We start from the raw sequence: 22,374 nt of genomic DNA on the forward strand, positions 1-22,374 counted from the left end.
AGTATCCTTCCTATGGACACTCGAGACAATATGGTCTCAAAATCCCTCAAGGATGATCTATCTCGCCCTCACCACACACTTCTTCCACTTAGCCATCTCTTGGGCATTAGTTGAGCCTGGCTTTGGGATTTCTTGATCAATGAAATCATTCAATCCATTGTCTTCTAATACAGCCTCCATGCAATCTTTCCATGCTATGTAATTCAAGCTACCTTCCAAGGCATACTTGAGTCTCAAGCCATAGAACGTCATTGGCCATCCTTGAAGTATGATATGAATTCAATTTTCACCTGCAACCTTGAACTTCAAACTTTGAATTCTCTTCTCCATATACTGTTCATAGCTCTGATAAACTTTTCTCTCTTAAACTTAGCTCTGATACTATGTAGAATTTCCTACAAATTCTCTACAAATCTACTCTGAGATCTATGTAGAAAATTTGACTATAGATTAACTCGATAATGCAATATACCAAAGAAAAATACTATAATCCACTTCTACTATCAAAATTGTGGAATCTTAAAGATCAAGCTGAATCAGAGTTGAACACATATAACCATAAGAAGAAGAATCAATGCACATCAAACACAAAAAATACTCAGGGGAAAGCCTCAGCGAAAAAACCCCACTATCTGTATTATCATACAAGGTGGAAATACATCAAAATTATACAAAGCCTTAGCTCTCACAGCTAGCCAACTCTCAGTACATGTTGAAAATTGGCAACAAGAAATTGCTAAAAATAGAAGCGCTAAAAATAGCACTACTAAAAATAGCAATTTGGGCATCAGTGCTGGATTGGGCAACAGGGAATGAAAAATGGAAGTGCTAAAAATAGAAGTTCTATTTTTAGCAGTTCAAGTTGGATTCCTATTTTTAGACAGTCCCTGGTCTAAAATAGGAAGTAAAATTCAAATTTGGTCTTACCAGCATTTTGAATATTAATTAATTAATTCTCCATGAGTTAATTAGTTAAGGAAAATCAAACTTGAAGTCTTTGTGAGGACATGCAATAATTTCTCCACTAATTGGGGAATGTGTCTTTGATTTGCTCAACTAATTGAGGAATTAAGGATGAGTTCTATATTGAGAGGATCAGTTGACTTAGTTTAACTTATTCAAGTTTAGTTAGATTAATTTAACAAGTTGTTAAATTAATGAGATATAGTTTGTTGATGCTTGCATGCATGTGACAACTATTATTTTCAGATAACTATGTATTCACTCATGGATAACTGATGCATGTCAGTTCTGTCAGAGACCCAGTTGAGATCAGAGAAGGGACAATGTACTATCAGTTGGATGAATATTTTTCCTATGAAGGAAGCTCATCCACGATGAGGATTTTTGTCCTTTAGGTTTGTGCAGTTAGATCAGAGGTTAGTGAGTGTGTTGTTTCTGGGAAAATTAGTGTCTTGTTGAACGACTAACCCTCTAATTTTGGTAGCTACCCTAGAAACAACAGTTTAAAGAAATTCAATGATCTTTCCTATGTGTAACAGATAAGAGAAAGATAGTAGAAACCAACATGGAACTTTCTCTTGATCCCTCGCCTAATCTCTCTCTCCTTTGGCAGATCCAGTAACTCCTCCCTGTACTTAACACGCTTGGAGAGTACCTACACAAGTACAACAATAAAGAACTATCAAAGCATCATGATCTATTACAGCATAAACATTATAGAATCAAATATATAATGAACAAATGAAAGCATTCACAATTACACAATCAAGTGGGAAAAATCCTGAAGAACTTTATTAATAATAAGGAGAATTACAACCCAGTTGTCTAATCCAGCACCATTCTCCTAGCATCAATCCTTCTTCACCTCATGAACTAGCAAGATCACCCCAACAAGAATACAATGTTCTCTCCTCAATCACAAACTAACAGCACTTACTTGCAATTCACAATAATCTAGCCTCCTGATCTCTTGAATGGGAGATCCTTTTATAGATGTTTGCAAGGGTGTGAGTCATCCATGGGGATTGATTAGTGTCATTCCACTTGTTACAATTGGTTCCACAAGAGAGGGGAATTGGAGATGGTTTCCTAATTCCCTTGGTCATCCTTGGCAAATTCAGAGAGGAAAGTGGCACAGGAGAAGTTTCTAGAAGATTCCATGAGCAACCAACTAACAAACTATCTCGGAAATTTGTCCATCCTTGCCCATCACACCCTATAGAAGGCCTAAATAGTATGCATCACACTTTGACAGTGTAGCAATCAGTATGCATTGCACTTTGCCAGTGTAGCAGTTAGTATGGTTCAGTTTAGGCACTTTTTGGATGATTTCTGAGATGGAACTTTTGGGGAATGATATATTTAGATGAATAAGTTTCTTTAGGGTATGAAACAACTCTTTTAGGGGTTGATGGGCCCTAGTTCATCGACATATAAGTTTGGGGTTGATGTGCCCAAATATGTCTATAAAAATTTCCCCCTAAAGCATGAGGTCATAAATGTTCATGTCGGGTGAAATGATTTATCATGAGGATCCAAAGTTTCGAACTAGAAGGTGACCTGCATAAATTACAATACAATACATCATAATAATATGATTTTTCATGAACTAGTCGAGGGAGGCATTCCCATGCTTAGCTTTCTAAATTTTCATTTCATGTACATATATTAGATAGTCATTTGTAGATACAGACTCGTGATTCTACAGATATATAGTCACAATCCATGATTAGGATGACTATCTGTGTAGAGCCTTTGTACATTTGATGTTTTTGTATTCCTGAAAATATCGTAGCCTAGATGGATGAAACTAGATCTGGGGTCTTCAAACGCGGTCAATCTTCGCTTGATGTACAAGTCAAACCATGTGAAGAGATGTTCTGATGTCAAGCATGGAAAGACATCCCCTGATTACTAGCCAATGATGTGAGCTATTAACAAACGCGAGAGGAATCACCAATAATGATAATGATCCTAAAGGTACTATAGTACAATTCACATGGTGTGAATACATGACCCGATGTCAAACACCACGCAAAATCTTTCATTCGGAGGCCATTGATGTCAACCTGTCGCCGGAAGTGAGAAACTCGCCATTGATGTAAACAAGCTTTAAATCAATGTAAGGGTGTTTCTAAGTTAACTTCTTGGATAATGAGCTGATGTTGACAAGAAGTGACGCGTCGTAGGAGGGCCTTAATGTATCCCACATCTATGACACGAAACGAATCAAATGATATCTGGAGGTGAAAATGAACTGACGACACAAGGTTCAGGAATGGCGGTCATGAAAATATGAGGGTTGGAGGTATTGCAATGTATGGGACATTTAACTGGATGACTTCTCAACAGAATGACTTCTCTTGAACATGTTGGCGACACTGAGATGAATTGGTAGCATTAACCCCGAAAGATGGATGGTATGATGACCGATGAACGGAATAACCCAACTTAACTCAATCATGGAGATGAAGTGAAAGTGTCATGTTCAAGAGCGACTTGCTACCATAAATTCTTCAAGATTTTTCCTTTTTTTCCCCAGTCATTGCTGACTAGTACCTCTTTATTTTTGTCAAGCTTTAGCAGGATAACATATGCTTGTTCTATAATTCACCCTTCGGGCAAACCTGTCACTATTTAATGTTTTAACGAGTCTAGCGACAATGAAACTCAGTATCGTCTAGATGGACAAGTTTGTCACTATTATTTTAATGAGTTTAACGCCAAGGATAACTTAGTCCTTTTCATGTTTAGGGAGTTTGAAAAGGGACGAAAAGAAAACTCCATAAGTTCTTTTTTGTGAAGTGATCCCTCAGGTCCAAAAAAGGATAAAATAATACAAGAGGGATGACGTTTCCAGTGCTTTAACGAGTCTGAAAAGAGCTTAAAGAGGAATCCATTTTGAGGAACGAGTGGTGTCTAGGGTAGAAATTGGTTTTGGTGATGTTGGAACTTCTCAAAACATGTTGATTTATGTGAAGAGGTTGGCTAATAAGACCACTCATTGCAACTGTTCCTCAAAACACGTAAAACAACCAAGTGAAAGCGTATGATTAGCCAAAGAGATGGTGGTGATGAGATGAAAACAACCAATCCTCAAAAGGTTAACATAATGGCAATCACAAGGTTTAAAAATTGAAAATGGGTTCATTTTTAGACAAGCTTGAACCATGGGGAACTATGCTTGGATTCAGTTTCATGTTTACATAAGCTTGAAATGAACAAACTATGCTTGGCTTCAGTTTCTTTTTTACACAAGCTTAAAACAAAAAATATGCTTGAATTGGTTTACAAGCCCCCAACATGATGAAAAGGAGAGTCTCTTGTAGCCAGATGGAAGTCACTGTGGTGAAGTAGGATGGTTATCCAACACCTATTTAGCTTTGTCCAGATAGACAAAGGTGAATGGGGTGATTCCATTCACATAACCTATAGGGAAACTTATCTTTACCACTAGGTGCATGCCTCCCAAGCTTCATTACATTCACCTAAGTAGACTATTCATGACTATCAGGTGGATGGAGTGAAGGTTCTTTTACGAGATTAAGTGAAAGACTCGACTGGGATTTTACGAGATCTAATCAAAGACTCGACTTGGAAGTTTGCTTTAGGGTACCTTGTTTATTTATTTTTTTAATGAGCTTGACACAACATAAGGAACTATGCTCATACCTTTAGTTTCATTTTTTAACAAGGTTGACACAAGACAAGGAACTCTTTTCAAACACCCTTGTTTCATTTTTTAATGAGGTTGACACAAGACAATGTACTATCCTCGAACTCCTTGTTTCATTTTTTAAAGAGGTTGACAAAAGACCAGGAATTATCCTCGTGGGAGTTGTTTCATTTTTTAACAAGGTTGACACAGAACAAGGAACTCTCCTCGTACACCCTTGGGGTTCAAAACTCATAAGTGGTCATGAAGGAGAGACCTGGTTCCAATTCCCTCGGTACATGACGTACAACATCACTGAATTGATCGTCAATCGATGTAGGTATGGAACAGGATGCCACATAATTAACCCGTGGCGGGGATGATACCATTGGTACAAAAGGACCATTTAGGGAATATGGTTGACTAGAAGCCATATTTGGACCGGGAAATGAAAGCTGGTCAATGGTGACAATCCTACCTTCATGCGGGAAACAAATCACTCGAAAGAGTGTTGAAACAATAGTTCCCATGTGATAAACATAGTCACGCCCAAGAAGTAAATTGTAATCTAAAGGTCCTAGGACTACCATGACATTAAGATAAATGGTTTTCCCTCCCAAAGTAATAGGTAACTTGGGAAGGATCCCTATCGGTCGATTGGTTCCTCTATTAAAGCCCAACAGATTCTGTGTAACAGGCATAAGCGGTGGTGAACCAAGAACTTTCCAAGCAGTTGAGGAAAGGATACTCATTGATGCACCTTCATCTATAATAGTGCCAGATACAATCATTTTACAAACATGTATTATGATCTGGAAAGGCACATATGAAGGAAGGCAGAATCCTGCCAGTCGATTCCAATCAAAGGAAGTGACTAGACTACTTGGAGGGGGTACAGTAGAAACAGGATTTTCCTCTGGAATAGGTGGATTGCCCCCAAGCTCATTTAAATCTAAAGAAACAAAAAGAACTGGAATGGAATCATATTCACTCTCTTCGGGAAAGGTATGATTTACTGAAGGTGAAATCAAGTCAACTGTTACCTCGACCTGTTGATTTAGATCAGGTATAGATTCATAGGTTTCACTTTCAGATAGAGTGGGTTCGATCGACAGTTGATTTTGGTCAGTCGGTTTATCAACTAATTAAGGATTTAGGGAGAGTTTCCTGTAACCGATGGAAGTCACTACGGTGAAGCAGGACGGTTATCCAACACTTTCTTGGCTTCATCCAGATAGGGCCAAAGGTGAATGGGGTGATTCCCTTCACATAACCTACATGGAAACTTAACTTTTCCCTTCTTTCCATGAACTTTACTATTACTAGTTGATAGTGTGTTACCAACATGATCTTCAGAGGTTGATGACACGGGATGATGTGAACGGGAAGACCATTCTTCCAAGATCTGAGGAATATCAGGACAATTTTGATGAAGATGGTCTCCTGCACAAATTTTGCATGGATATCAAACTTTGTGTGGTTTAATGGATGGTTTCTCATCAGTGGTTTCATTCAGAGCAATGATTTCTTAGTTGCCCCTCTGTTGAATTTTCTTCTTCTTCTTCTTCTTCCCTTTCTTCTTCTTCTTAGCCACTTGGTTACTAGTACTGATACTTTCACCAGGCGAAGAGGAAGAAGGGGAGGAAGGAACAAATGAAGAAGAAGGCAAAGGGTCAACTTTAGGATCAACTGGAGGTTGATTTTGTCTAGTTGGAGGTGTACTTGATTACGATAAATCATGACATTTTAAACAAAAGAGGTTGAAAAAAACCATACTGGAAAGCCAATGGTAAATCCCGGAAGGGATAATGTATCCATATAAGGAGCACCAATATTTCTGAAAGAAGGAAAAGGACTGGGATTACCATCAAAAGGAATTCCTTGATCGGTGGACTTTGGATTTGTTGCCATATGTTTCAACCTAATATCAACTAAGGAATAAGGATATTATTCGTGGTTAATTAATTTTAATGACACTTGGACACAACTTTGATGTTTCAGTTTTAAAGAGTTGAGAAAAAGCTAAAGATGACTCTAGTCACCTTCGATTTTTAATGAGCCTGAAAGGACAAGTGCTCAGATGGACCTTTTATTTTAAGGAGTCGAAAAGGAACGAAAGTGACTACTCTGGAGAATCTAGACAAAAGGGTTTACCAGAACAATCGTAAAACTAAAATATACACCTTGGTGATAAATTAAAGAGAAATTACCAAGGACTTATATATGGCAGTCAATCTTCCCGAATGTTGTGTTCAGTGCATTGCGATCGATAAGGCGGCAGACTCGGTTTCCTATGGATAAAGGATTTAAGCCTATTGTGGTCTCCCAATATATACGCAATGGTACGGTGAGCACAAGTCTATGCTAGCACTTGTCATATCAAAGAGGAGGAATCACCCAACCTTTAATGAGAACGATAGCCACTAGTTTTAACGACGCCAGAACATGTCTCTAGCCTAGACCTCTAGATGTGTTGTGTTAAATTCCAAAGCATTGTTAAGTTAATTGAGGTTCATTTTAAGTTGATCTTGCTTAAAATTTTCCTTTGAAGGTTCACCATGTTATGTATGTTCACAATTCCTAAAATGCAACTATCGTGATAAACAAACTTTTGATTTAGTTTGAATGATGAAAATCCTAGCTACAAAGGATAGAGCATAGAAGCGCTTGTAAAGCAAACAACAAAGAGCACTCACTAATGCAATTTTCCTAAATCATATTCTTGCACACAAATCATAAAATAATAAATGCAAATGCATGTATTTGTTTTTCGCCTTCCTTAATGTGAAAGATGCAAAAAGGAAAACTAAATGCAACAAAGATCTGAAATATTTCACTCAAAATGATATTTTCGACAATTGTTTCTTCACAAAGGGAAAGGAAGACTCAAAATGAGACTTTCAAGTTTGAAGAAAAATGCTTTCAACACTTTGAATGTAAACAAATCAAATCAAATGCATGAATAAAAGTTTAATCGAATACCAAGGGAAGGAAGAATTTACGACACTTCTCTTTTCGATAAAAAACGACACTTTACGACACTTTTTGTTTCAAAGCGACAAATCAACTAAAACACTTTTCGACAAAGGATTGTAATTGATGAAAAAATACACAAAAACATTCACTAATCCTAATGTCAATTGAGTCTGATTTGAATGATGCAAGAAAGCTTCAGTGAAAAGACATGGTTCATATGCAGCAAAACAACCAAACAAAACCGAAAACAGGTCAAAAACCCTCAATTTCTAGATGGAAAAAGAGTTTAGTCAATCATCACACCTAGGCTTCACAGAAATTGAGATGCATCGCACTTTCTGCACTCGAGAGGTGAGATGCATACTGAGTCACAGTGGGAGATAGTGCGATGGTCCAGGGAGCGTAACTGAAAGTGGTTTTGGCTCAAATGTGGAGCTGTTTTCAATGAATCAAGGCTGGTTTTGATGAACAATGATAAGCAAAGTATGAAGGAATGTCTTAAGAGGTTACTGAGCTACCAAAAGGGCATCTAGATGTGCTTGCAATTCAAATGTTTAATTCATAAACTAAACTAGAGATAGACTGAAGCAGCATTTATCTACTATGCAATTGCAGAGCAAGAGTAGTTCGAAAGCTACCTGGCTAGCTTTAAACTCTATCTATAGTTTATAAAATTGAACATAAAACAAAAAATAACAACAAACAAACATCTGGTCTTCCCCAGTGGAGTCACCAATTTGTTTATGGGAAAATTAGTGTCTTTTTGAACGACTAACCCTCTAGGTTTGGCAGCTACCCTAGAAACAATAGTTTAAAGCAATTCAATGATCTTTCCTGTGTAATAGATAAGAGAAAGATAGTAGAAACCAGCCTGGAACTTTTGCTTGATCCCTCGCCTAATCTCTCTCTCCTTTGGAAAATCCAGTAACTCCTCCCCATTCTTAACACGCTTGGAGAGTACCTGCACAAGTACAGCAACAAAGAACTGTCAAAGCATCATGATCTATTACAGAATAAACATTATAGAACCAGATATATAATGAACAAATGAAAGCATTCACAATTACACAATCAAGTGGGAAAAATCCTAAAGAACTTTAATAGTAATAAGGAGAATTACAACCCAGTTGTCTGATCCAACACCATTCTCCCAACATCAATCCTTCTTCACCTCATGAACTAGCAAGATCACCCCAACAAGAATACAATGTTCTCTCCTCAATCACAAACTAACAACACTTACTTGCAATTCACAATAATCCAGCCTCCTGATCTCTTGAATGGGAGATCCTTTTATAGATGTTTGCAAGGGTGTGAGTCATCCATGGGGATTTCTTAGTGTCATTCCACTTGTTACAATTGGTTCCACAAGAGAGGGGAATTGGAGATGGTTTCCTAATTCCCTTGGTCATCCTTGGGCGAATTCAGAGAGGCAAGTGGCACAGGAGAAGTTTCTAGAAGATTCCATGAGCAACCAACTAACAAACTATCCCGGAAATTTGTCCATCCTCGCCCATCGCACCCTATAGAAGGCCTAAACAGTATGCATTGTGCTTTGACAGTGTAGCAGTCAGTGTGCATCGCACTTTGCCAGTGTAGCAATCAATATGGTTCAGTTTAGGCACTTTCTGGATGATTTCTGAGATGGAACTTTTGGGGAATGATATATTCAGATGACTAAGTTTCTTTAGGGTATGAAACAACTCTTTTAGGGGTTGATGAGCCCTAGTTCATCAACATATAAGTTTGGGGTTGATGTCCCCAAATATGTCTATAACATGTGTGAAGAGGCCAATTCACACATGTGACATCACTAGACCCCAAGGAAACTACACAAGGAAATTGGAGGCTTGGAGAGCAGAGGAGAAGGTTTGCAAGAAGCCTTTGACTGTCTATGAGTAGTAAAGGGATTGTACTAAGAGTTGGATAGCTTCCGAGCTAAGGCTTTGTGTAATCCAAACTATATTTCCACTTGTATGATAATATAGAGTTGGGGTTTTAGGCTAAGGCTTTCCCCGAGTTATATCTTCTATGTTACATGTGATTGATTACTTCTTATCAGTTATATGTGTTCTTATTGATGTTGCTCATGGTTGATTAAGCTTCCGCTAAATTGTTTGTAGAAGTAGATCAAGTGTTTTTCTTTAGTACGTTGCATTACCAGGTGATCTACAGGTGGGAAATTTCTACATGGTATCGGAGCTAGCTGATCTGTAGAAAAAGTTCTACATGGTATCATAGCTAGCTGATTTGTAGAAAAATTCTTCAAAATTTATACATGGTATCAAAGCTAGATTATTTGTACAAAAATTATACAAATTTCTACATGGTATCGGAGCACAGGTGATCAAGGAGAGAACAATATACTGAGAGGAGATTTCAAAGTTTTGAGTTTTGGGCCGAGAGTTTGCAGAGAAGATATGAAAATTTCTATACAAAATTTTTAGAAATAAATAGCAGATTTAGATTCCTTGCGGAAAGCTACCCAAAATATAAAAAAAAAAACCGGCTGAATCAGAGTTCGGATGAGGGAGATATCGCTGATTTAAAATCAGCTTTTTCTAGAAAATTTCATAATGGTGGGAAAGTGGAAATATATTGGTGTGCTAGCCAAGAACATGTATGCACTTGAGGTACAAGATGCATGCAAAGCCTTGAGGAGCAAGGCAAAGGTTATAGACTTTGTGGTTGAGAGGGAGAGTATAGTACCTCTCGACATGCAGCGCTAGAAGAAGTCTCAGACAATTGTGGAGGAGCCACGATTGGTGTAGCAGCTTCAGAAGGTTGTGGAGCAGCCACAAGAGGGGAAGTTGAGAGGAGATCAAGTAGAGACATCTACTCATGCAGAGACCTCCAGTAGGGGGAAACTTTGAGCCAGGTGGACAGAGGGATCACATGCAGCCATACCTCTAGGTAGGAGGTGGGGCGATGTGGAGTGGTTGTCCCATGGAGGAGGGACAGGATCCTTGAGGTACCCAACCTCTTGGATGAGACCTTGCTATGGGAGCCCCGATGTGGAGTAGTAGGAACTGACTGATTGGGTAGAGACAAATGTGGATGGAGCATTAGAGAGAGCTACAGTGCAGGGAATCCCATGACAACGCAGAGCATGTACGCTGCAGTATTGCGAGAGGCACAAGTGTGTTGCACTGTGCAGGGTAGCACAGAGAAGGGTGCAACAGTACAAGATGCATGGAGATGTTGCAATAGCACAGAGGTCAGAGAGGGAGCACTTTTTAGTAGCAGGTAGAGCTTTAGCATCAAAGTATGTTTCTAGCCCAACATAGTGGTCAGTTGGGATTTTTTTTTGTTCCGAGAGTTGCTGGAGCAACCACACTTGGTAGATGTGTTGCATGCAGAACATTCTAGAGCTACAGGATCAGGTTCGAGAGGAAGCCTTTCTTGTTGAGAGGGAGTGTTGAAAATTGGCAACAAGAAATTGCTAAAGATAGAAGTGCTAAAAATAGCATTGCTAAAAATAGCAGTTTGGGCCTTAGTGCTGCATTGGGCAATAGGGAATGAAAAATGCAAGTGATAAAAATAGAAGTTCTATTTTTAGCAGTTCAAGTTGGATTCCTATTTTTAGACAATCCCTGGTCTAAAATAGGAAGTAAAATTCGAATTTGGTCTGACCAGTAGCTTGAATATTAATTAATTAATTCTCCATGAGTTATTTAGTTAAGGAAAATCAAACTTGAAGTCTTTGTGAGAACATGCAATAATTTCTCCACTAATTGGGGAAAGTGTCCTTGATTTGCTCCATTGATTGAGGAATTAAGGATGAGTTCTATATTGAGAGGATCAATTGACTTAGTTTAACTTAGTCAAGTTCAATTAGATTAATTTAACAAGTTGTTAAATTAATGAGATACAGCTTGTTGATGCTTGCATGCGTGTGACAACTGTTATTTTCAGATAACTGTGTATTCACTCATGGATAACTGATGCATGCCAGTTCTGTCAAAGATCCAGTTTAGATCAGAGAAGGGATAGTGTACTATCAGTTGGATGAATATTTTTCCTATAAAGAAGCTCATCCATGATGAATATTTATCTCCTTTAGGTTTGTGTAGTTAGATCAGCGGTTAGTGAGTGTGTGAAGAGGCCAATTCACACATGTGACATCACTGGACCCCAAGGAAACTGCGCAAGGAAATAGGAGGCTTGGAGGGCAGAGGAGAAGGTTTGTGAGAAGCCTTTGACTATCTATGAGCAGTATATGGATTGTACTGAGAGTTGGATAGCTTCCGAGCTAAGGCTTTGTGTAATCAGAACTATATTTCCACTTCTATGATAATACAGAGTTGGGGTTTTAAGTTGAGGCTTTCCCCAGGTTATATCGTCTGTGTTATGTGTGATTGATTCCTTCTTATCAGTTATATGTGTTCTTATTGATGTTTCTCATGGTTGATTAAGCTTCCAGTAAATTGTTTGTAGAAGTAGATCAAGTGTTTTTCTTTAGTACATTGCATTACCAGGTGATCTACAGGTGGAAAATTTCTATATGGTATTGGAGCTAGTTGATCTGTAGAAAAAGTTCTAAATGGTATCAAAGCTAGCTGATTTGTAGAAAAATTATACAAAATTTCTATAGTACAATCCTCCTAGATGCTCATAAACAAACTTGGCTTCTCACAAGCCTTCTCCTCTGTCCTCCAAGCTCCTATTTCCTTGCGCAGTTACCTCTGGGATGATCTCATTCACCTAGTGTAACATTTCTTTCACACACTTCTCTAACACACTGTTAGAACTGTGCAATCCTTAAGGAACTTGTCCCTTGACTACATGGATGAGTTTCATTTATAGGAAAGAACATGCAACTGATAGTAACCTATCCTTGAAATTTAGCTCAACTGGGTCTTTCTTAGAATAGACATGCATGAGTTTCTGATGAGGGAATCTTCAATTATCTGGAGTACACTGGTTGAGTGCATGCATGCATCAACTGACTGATAACTCACAATTAGTTCCTCAAATAGTTTGAAACTAATTTAACTAGACTTAACTCAGTAAATTGAGCTAACTAATTACAACTCAAATATAACTCAATCTTATCTCCTTAGTTAAGGGATAATCTCCTTAATTTAAGGGATAACTGTTGCATGACTTCAGAAAGACTTATAACTTGAATTTCTCCAACTAATTAATCCATAATGAATTAATTAATTATTTCCAGGAAGCTGGTGAGACTAAATTAAAATTTAATTCACAATTTTAATTCAAGGACAAATTAAAATTGGAATATTCAGGATTCTATTTTTATCATTTCTTGTTGCTATTTTCAACAGGTCACCTTGTGTTTGGTTAGGGGTTTTCATTATTGGCTCCTGGTTAAATGATTCTACGAGTATTTGATGACAAAAACATTATTCGCATTGGCTAGATTGTATTGTGCATCTTGGAGACCATCGCCATTATCGGTGGCCATCCTCGCATCTGTTAATGGTCTCCATTATTGACTGGTAATTAGACGATTTCATGCATGTTCGACATCAATGCCTATATTCACATGTATCGATCTATGCTATTCAGTGAAGCCAAAATCAAGACCTTGGGTAGAGGCTTCCATCACTTAGTCTTGCTTCCTATCCCAAGTCGCATTTATTGTTTTTTGGAGACAACTCACCAGAATGATCCTATTATGACATAGGTTCTGCATTGTGCTTATTGGCGGCCAACATTGCCATATTTATTTTTTGAGAAAATCACTCTAACATAGCTATTGAGCATGGGAATTCCCGACTCAGGACATGATTTTAGTTATTATATGTGTGTGTGTGTGTGTGTGTGTGTGTGTTGTATCAGGTTTCTCATACTGTCGAAGCTTCGATATTCTCTCTCTTCTTTACAAATAAAATGATAGTTAAATATAAAGTATTTTGGCCATCATCATGGCCTCTGATCTCACACTTTAGGGGGCATCTGTTATACAGGAAAATGACCTCCTCATTATCTCAGAGGAGAAAGACATGATGACTGAAGGACTGACCAAGTTCACAGACCCAGTTATCAAGCTAACGCTTCCTAAACACTAGCAACCTGCTTTATAAAGATTCCTAGAAAGGCTAAGGGTGCATTAGTGCCCAAAGTAACTCTGTTTGTTACCTCGGTAAGAGCATTAGTGAACTCTAATGAGTTTTTATGGGTCAAGGGAACGATTTGACTCAGAAAATATCCCTATATTCTCTCCTATGTCAGCTCATAAAAGCAGGGAAACATCAGAACTCGACCTGTTTGGGGGAATTACTAATTCCTAATGGAGTATGCAGATGGAAAAGAGCACAAAGGCATGGAAACATCACTGCTTTTGCCTAATGGAACTCATGAGGGACTTGGCAACCCTAAGCTCGCATGCTATATATGCAAGGCTAGGGCCATTGTGAAAGAGGTCGAACTATTTGAAAGGATTACCTATTTGATTGTCGAGGAGAGTCTCAGACTAAGGCATCAGAAGAGGTTAATAAGGGAGAGAGAGAGGAGATGGAGGGGAAGGGAAGGCTGGTGCAACTGATGGTTTTAATCACTCTTTCTACATCAATATAGAATTGCAGTTGTGTTGTCTACTCTGAGATGTTGTTAGTATGACTTGTTTGTATGTTTATTCAATATCATTAGCATGAGTGGCTTAGTTATATGAAACTAGATATCTTTATATGTTCATGCATTGTTTATCAAGGTTTTATGTTGTGATATTATGCTTGTCTTTGCTATGTGCAGGTTTTGATCTGGAGCCGGCTCAGGGGTCTTCCACCTAGCTGCATTGCGCTCTCCAGCAACACCACACTAAGACTCGAGGTAATAATTCCTTCTCGCTTTGATATTCATTTTTTAAAAATAGATATGCATGTATCTTTGTGATAGCTATAGCTAATCTAACTGTCTACCAAGGATCTCAGGAAGAGCCTTGAGAATTTCTACATCACCAAACATCTGTATACTAATCCCTATAGCAAGAATAGAATTTGAATTTAATTGATAGTTTAATTCAAAGAAAAATTAAACTGGACTCTCTTGTTGCCATTTCTCAACACTAAACATGGGTAACCATTCCTTTACTGATAGAAAAGCATTGCTCTCGTCTACCACCTTCAGCTTTAGGTGCTTTAAGAGAGAATAATGGTTGTGCATGAATAGGTGAACTAGGTAGGATTAATAATAGAAGGACCTTAATTCTATAAATTATATCATTTGAGAATGAATTTCATCAAAAAAAAAATCATAAAAAACCAAATTTGGTACAATCCTTGGTGGCCAAATGACACGAAGAGGCTAAGAGACATAAATTTTTTGTGGTTACATAGACATGAGTATTCATACCAAGAACTTGGGTGACCCTGGAAAAAGAAAAATTTGGCATAGAATCAAAAGTTATGATGTGCTAAGGAGGATGAATAGAGGGGGAAACCACTCATTCTTTGACATATCCTATAAAAATTTATTGTTGTACCTCTAGGGCAAGACTATTCCATTTGTATTCAATTGTCTTTTTGTCCACCCTTTGCAATTTTGTCTTGTCCGAGAAAGAGATCATGTTTGCAATAGCATATGGTTTTGTTCTTATTATTAACTTGTCCCCTTGAGATGTGAAAATGACTCTTTGATCCATAAAATACCATCTTACACACTAATTTACCATCTTTGGAAAATTGTATACTTGTGGGACCATTCCTAAGACCAAGTTTGATGAAAATAGATTATTATGCTCTCCTACTACATCACAGGTGCTTTGAACCAACTGAATATATTTCATCATTTATTAAGTGGTTATTAATGGGTCCCAGATATCTGCAAAAATATAATAAAAATCAAGTTATTTGGTTTTTTACTTCATTTGGACATCAATAAATGTTTTGGAAGATGAGGTGGCCATTGGAAAGGGAAACTTGCTAAAAAGGGCTGTGGACTAGGATAGGGAAAAATAGAAAAGGGAGATTCTCAAAGGGATTAATCAGCCAATGAGGAGGTTCCATATGGATGAATGGAATTGACGAGTGAGGTGGAGGGAGAATATTTTAATTTTTGAACCATGGAAATAACTAGCATGGATCAATGGTCTCATTTAGGCTTATGGAGCAAATTGAGCTGGAACTCAGTGAATTTTGAGGTGAATTTGACTTATGAATGTAGTTATGAGATTAATTAGTTGGAATGGGGGATTTTATCCATCTAAAAGGAGGATTTATTTCATGGGGAACACGTTTCTTCATAATAAAAAGAACGAGGGTTTGGTTTAAATTCAAATTAGCTGGAAAATTAGTTAGTGAGAGGCTTCAATGAGTCAAATTCAGTAAAACATAATGAATTATCAGGTGAATTTTGGCTTAGAGGATGTGAAATGACCAAGTTTAGGTTTTTTGTTTCACTAAGCCAATATAAAAGGTGAAAAATTATATAATATGACAATAATGGACACGAAGAACATTTATAAAAGCATTTTTTTCTCTAACACGTGGTAGGACTATATTGGGTACAAAATTGGGATGAAATCATGTTGACATCAACATGACATGGACCATTCCACCCGGATGGGATGACATATGTAGGAGCTGGTATGGGGCGAGGTGACATGGAAGGGATACATGGTAGATGGATATGCTTCACAGGAGGACGATGTGGATAGTTTAGGTGGTAGCATAGGATCTACAAGATTCGTATGTTGAGGATGTTGAGGCTCCCTTTGTGCAATTTGCAAACTCATAGTGAATTTTTTTGCAACAGTGTGAGGGGCATGAGAGGGTGCCACATAATCCTCTCTAAACCCCTCTGCTAGACTAAAATCCTCGCATGTCGATGATGCAGAGGTGTGTGGGAAATTTCATCAATGAACGCGCTTACCAAATGATTGATGCACTAGGCGTCCTCACTTTTTGGTGTGTTGATTCCCACATTTTACCATGCATCCACGTTTCCACATTGTGTTATCACTATCCCACCAAATCTCACCTAGTGAGGCTTTCTTCATTTAATTCTTTTGCAAATTGAAACATTTGAACCTTCCTTTTTAGTAGCTCAACTATAAAATCTTCTTCTTTGGCCCTAAGAAGTCTTGGAGAAGATTTTTCAAGGGTGGTTCACTTTGGCACCAACACCTCTATTGACTTCAACTAATTAGGGCATGTAAGATACTTATTTTCCATACTTATTCCCTTGATCCATGAATAATATTGTTTTTACCTCAAACATCCCATTTGAAATTAATGACACTTGTTGTCATCAATGACAACACTACGTGCAACACTTTGACTTGGAATTTTGGAACTATTTTTATAACACTTGTTTGATATCCTCCAAGGTGTGAGGTTGTCTCAAGGGTGTGGTGGCTTTATGCTTCATATACCATGCAAGTGTGTGGTCTAAGAAAGTTGTCTCCAATCGCATGATTTTCATTCCTTCATCTTATAATTTCCTAATAGTCCACACTATGACACATACAAACCAATGTTATTTTTTATCTTCAGTTATGGTCCCATAAAATACTGTTAATATCAATGATGAATCAATAAATGGGATGTTTGGTCTCTTGGTGTATACCTGTTTATAGTTCATTTTCCATATCACAGATTTAATAACCTAAACTATTTCTTGGACCTATGTCGAGTCAACTTCTCCTACACTTATACCATACTTGTCCCTCCTTCAAATTCTCATATACCTATACCTACACTTATGTCTCTGCCTTCGACTTATTTCTCTCTTTCCCTACTGTTATTGTCACTATCCAAGTATTCACAATTTCCAGATACTAATAACCAAGAAAAATCAGAAAACAAAGAAGAAATAATATCTACCTTGGAAGGTGCATGAAGGGTCATTAATTTGATCCAAGGGATGGCTATTACTTGGATGATGAATTGTAGTGGATCCTCTATGTCAATATGTCTTTCATTTTCCTCCACCCCTTCCTCACCGATATTTAGATTTTGCACGTATCCTTCCTCTTCTCCATCACAACATCCTTCTCCTCAACTCTGGGTAGAGGGACTTTTCCATTGCACCACACTCCACTTCTAGTGCAATATCTCCTCCTCTACACCTCTCTCTACTTTTTTTTCTCCCATATCTCTGTAGTGACCCAAAATTCCCCAAAATGTATACTTTGATCTTCATGACATGCCTCCTTGTTATCATTTCTCTAAAGATAATTTTGTCCATAGTCCTCTTCCATATGTCTAGACCATGAACATACTTGGTCCCACTACATAGGAATCCCAGTCCACTACTCACCTTGACCACTGTCAATGATGATGAGAAAGCTTCCTTTGTCCCTGGACTAGCTATGCTAGTGGTACTTCGTTTCCTCTTGGGGGATATTTGCTCCCTCTACAATTCATCCTCAACCACTTAATTACTTGCCTCCCCTAAAACTATTCTCTTTCTTGACATCCTTCTGATGAGCCTAGGTATTGCAGCAATAATGTTGCAACTCCCAGGGCTATCTAGCTTTACTTTGCAACCTGAGATTCATACAAACTTGGAGGTGACAATGCTATATGCATAAGTAGAAGTGAAGGTATTGCCTGTTGTCACTACTCATCTGGCAAGGGACCCCACGGGTTCCAAGCCAAACTTATATAGGGTCAAAAGAAGCTTGGTTTTGATGGAAGAAGAGCAAATCTATTCTAAGGGAGAGCTACTCGACTGCTGTAATGAAGAAACAACTTGTAATGCACCAGACCCTAACTAACCATCTAAACAGTTATGTGAAGCAAAATTGCTAAAACAACACTAATCTAATGCTGCTATCTAAGTTGTAGAAGTAAAAAAACATCAAAACTAGAATAAGAGGTAAGCAAAGGAAACTATGCTAAGTCTGTGTTTAAGCAGAAGAGCAATCAGAGATCAAAATTGGTCAAAAGAGGACGTAATTAGCAATAGTGCATAAGAGTCATTGGATCAGGCGGGTGAAAGGTAAATGAATGACTGAGATTGGATCACAGGAGGATACGTAGATAGATGGTTGAACAGGGTTAACTAACAGGATGAACGGTGGATATTATGTCATGGCGGTTGAGAGAATAGATGAAAGGACAGGGTTAATAAGAGATGGACAACTGAGATTATATTGCAAAGGCTAAGTCAAGAGATGGATCAACAATATTAATCAGTAAATGGATGACAGAGATTAGATCGTGGGCAAAAGAAACGTTCAAAAATGGTAGCGGGCTTGTAGAGGTGGTAAGTTGTACTTTGCATGCCCTCAAAACCATATGCTGTGTTTTGAGATTTCATGCGATTAACCTTACCGAGTGACACGTAGCATGAGAAAACCACTTTTCTCACATGCTCTCGGTCGGATAATGGTCGTGCAAGTGTCCGCATAAGATTGTGTGACAGCCGTTGGATCAAGTAGGGCTGATCAACGGTGGCTATCAACCAAGCTAGTTGGCGATCGGGTGAAGCAACAACCATCAGATCAAGAGATAGATCGACGATGGAGATTAAATTGGGAGAAGAAAATGTGTGGAAATGAACGAGTCGGTCTAGAGGGTGGTAAGTTATTTATGGCACGCCCTCAAAGCTGTAAGCAATTTTCTAAAATTTTATGTGATTAGCCTCCCCGGGTGACACGTAGCATGGGGGAGCCACTCTTATCATGTGCCCTCAGGAGGATAACGATCAGACAGAAATCCATGCAATATCGCACGATAGCCATCGGATTTGGCGAGGAAGATCAATGGTGGACATTTGACTGAGCTAGTTGGCAAGCGGGTGTGCGATAGCCATTAGATCAAACAAGGCAGATCGATGGTGGGGATTTAAAGTTCATAAAGTCAACGTTTTAAATGAATTGGGTAGTGATTGGTCGGGTTTTGCTATCTAAGGCAATCTATAGCTAAAAACTGATTACAACATGAATTAATAGCTTCTGCTCAAGCATTTCATGTTGAAGGAGAATGGGCATGTGAGTGAGGTCTTAGATAGAGGGTGAAGGAACAGATCACCAGGAAATGAATGAATGACCATGAAATGAACTATGTAACTGCATCAAACAACAAACTCCATGCAAAACTAAAATTTTGTGTTTTTGGGGTTGTTGCAGGGTTTCTTCCTCACGTCATGGTCCTAGAGGGAGGAAGTGAGGCCGAGACACCTGTGGGCAACCTTATGAATATTCTCTTTGCTAACCTGGTAATTGAATGAAAGCATAAATGATCTACTCTACACTACTGTAATGCAACTGCAACTATTTAAGCAAATGAACAGTTAAACAATAAACCTCTGTAATGGAAATGCAACTACTTAAACAAATAACCAGTTAAACCATGATTCATCTACTCTATACTATGGTGATGCAAATGCAAATAGTTAAGCAAATAAACAACTAAACCATGAAGTTATGCTAGTGTTGTAATGGAAATGAACTACTTAAGCAAATGAATAGGAAACCATGAATCTATACTACTGCTGTAATGAAAATGCATCCAATTAAGAAAATGAACAGAAAATAGGAATCGATGCTAGTATAACAATACAATAAAGAGGAGCTTCGGCTGCTAGGGTCGAGCCCTAACCCAAGAGCTTCAGCCCTCTGAGTTAACTCAGTGTTGGCTCAAAACAAAACTCATCTTCATTATAAATCAAAAACTGTTACAAGACTTGCAGCTTGAAAACAAAGTAGAGTTCTATAGTGAGAAGTCCGAATTCTTCCTAACTCTTCGCAACTCCTCGTGACTAAAAACACTGAGGTCCTAAGCCTATCTACTTATACATCTAAAGTCTCCAACAAATTCCTTTCAAATTAGGGAGGCATAGATCCAAATTCAATGATAAACTCGTGCTTTCCCTTTCACTAGCTCAACTGCCTTTTAGTAGGGAGGCTTGGTTTCGAACTCAATATAAACTTGTACTTTCACTTGCTTGGCTGCCTTCTAGTACACATGATTTGGCTTGCTTTCACTTTCACTTGCTTGGATGCCTTCTAGAAGGGGGGTTGTTTGTACTTCTAGCTTATGGAGGGATACTTGAATGGAGGGGTAGTAAATGAGGAGGATTTACCTCCTATAATTCCTCTCCCTTGTCCCATTAAAGTTTTTACCAAGCTCTTTATCATAGTTCCTTGCTTTTATCTTTTATCCCTGCATTTTCCTTTCTTTTATCTTTTATTTATGCACTACATGCACATTAGACCACAAAGAAAAATATCCAAATCTACTCATCTCATAAAAAAAAAAAAAATCAAAAGTATGCAATAAGTTGTGAGAATAGTTGGTTTGGCTAAGATAGGAGATCAATTAAGGTGAATTAAGGCCCATATAATTACTCAATGATGAGGCTCATCATAACCCCCCTACTAAAAGCGTTTCTCATTATTGGCTGATAAAAGGTGTCTTTTAAAACTCCTAATTACCCTACATTAATCATCAACCCGGGCAAGTCCTTTTATTCCAAGAGTGTACACAATAGGTGCATGCTATAAATCTAGAGAGTAATGTTTCTTAAAATGAAGTATAGACCTTTGATACAAGAGTAAACAGATGCATCTTATAAACTCAAATTGCAATCATTAAAGGAAATATGACATCTAAGCTTCAAGACTCAATCCTCCACTGAAATTGTAATCAAATCTCACACAAGCAATTCAATTAACAATAGCATCAGCCGAGACCATAGTAGCAATAACTCATCTCTTCTTAGCTGATTCAACCTAAATCATACTCAATCTCTACAAAGCAATCCAAATGGAAATGATATCAATCTGAGAGTTCGATAACAATAACCAAATTCTTACAGTTGATTAAATCAATATGATTCACTATCTTAACAATTGAATCTAGAATAAGAATAAATCGAATCAATTGACAGTGTTGTAAAACATGTAAAGGGAATGTACTACTTTAATACAGGAAAGCGGTAAATAGCGAATACGGTAAACTCATAGAAAATAGGAAAATTATCAAATCAATCAAACTTGCAAGAATCAGAAATATATAACACAAGGAAGCAGTTTCATCCACCAGAGGTCAAGCCCTTAGCCACCAGTGAACACTGCTGAGCTACTTTAGAGAATACGAATGAACAACAACTAAATTATATATTAATCATCGAACTTAAGTAGCATTACAATATGGTCGCATTCTCCAATAGCACGAGTCTGTAAATTAAAATTACAATTTGAAATAACATAGATTGATTCCCTTTCTTCCTACGATTGTTTTCTTTTATAGTCAGAAAGAGTTAAAAGATAAATGTGATCCCCCAGGATCTCCCGATCCTGAGGGATTCGCAACTGATTGCTATCTTCAGACACCTTTCCTATTTCACGCTGATCCTCTTGATTCATCCTATACCCTATCTGCAACCGACGCGTTCAATTATTCGTTTGTTGGTTTATGATGTTCCATTGTTAGGGAACAACAACTGTTCCTTTCGTCATTTTTCTGCATAAAGAGGATTAAGAGTTAGTTATGATAGCTAAATCTTAATTGCGAGTAGTTCATCTGTTTCTTATCATAATCCATCGATATGTTAGCACATAAGTATATGAAAAAGATAAGAAAAGAGGAAAAAGGTGATGAAATTAAGAGTAAATACATACCCATTTCGTAACTCAACATACTCCCCTGCTTACCCTGTTTCATGTCCTTATGAAAAGTAAGTAATTCTTATGCAGTGAAATTAAAGAATAGGCTGGAGAAGGAGAGTCAAAAATTGGTCTAAAACCATGACATTGAGCTAGGAGGGCAAAGGTGGGTCCTTCCTTTCCTTCAGGAAATTCGTAGATAGCCCAATAACCTTCAGGAGGATACCAAATGATGGGGCTACGAAACCAACATCGTAAC

This window comes from Pinus tabuliformis, chromosome 6 (assembly GCF_031772625.1).
Source record: "Pinus tabuliformis cultivar Carrire ecotype Pingquan chromosome 6, CPIR1, whole genome shotgun sequence".
Lineage (NCBI taxonomy): Eukaryota > Viridiplantae > Streptophyta > Pinopsida > Pinales > Pinaceae > Pinus > Pinus tabuliformis.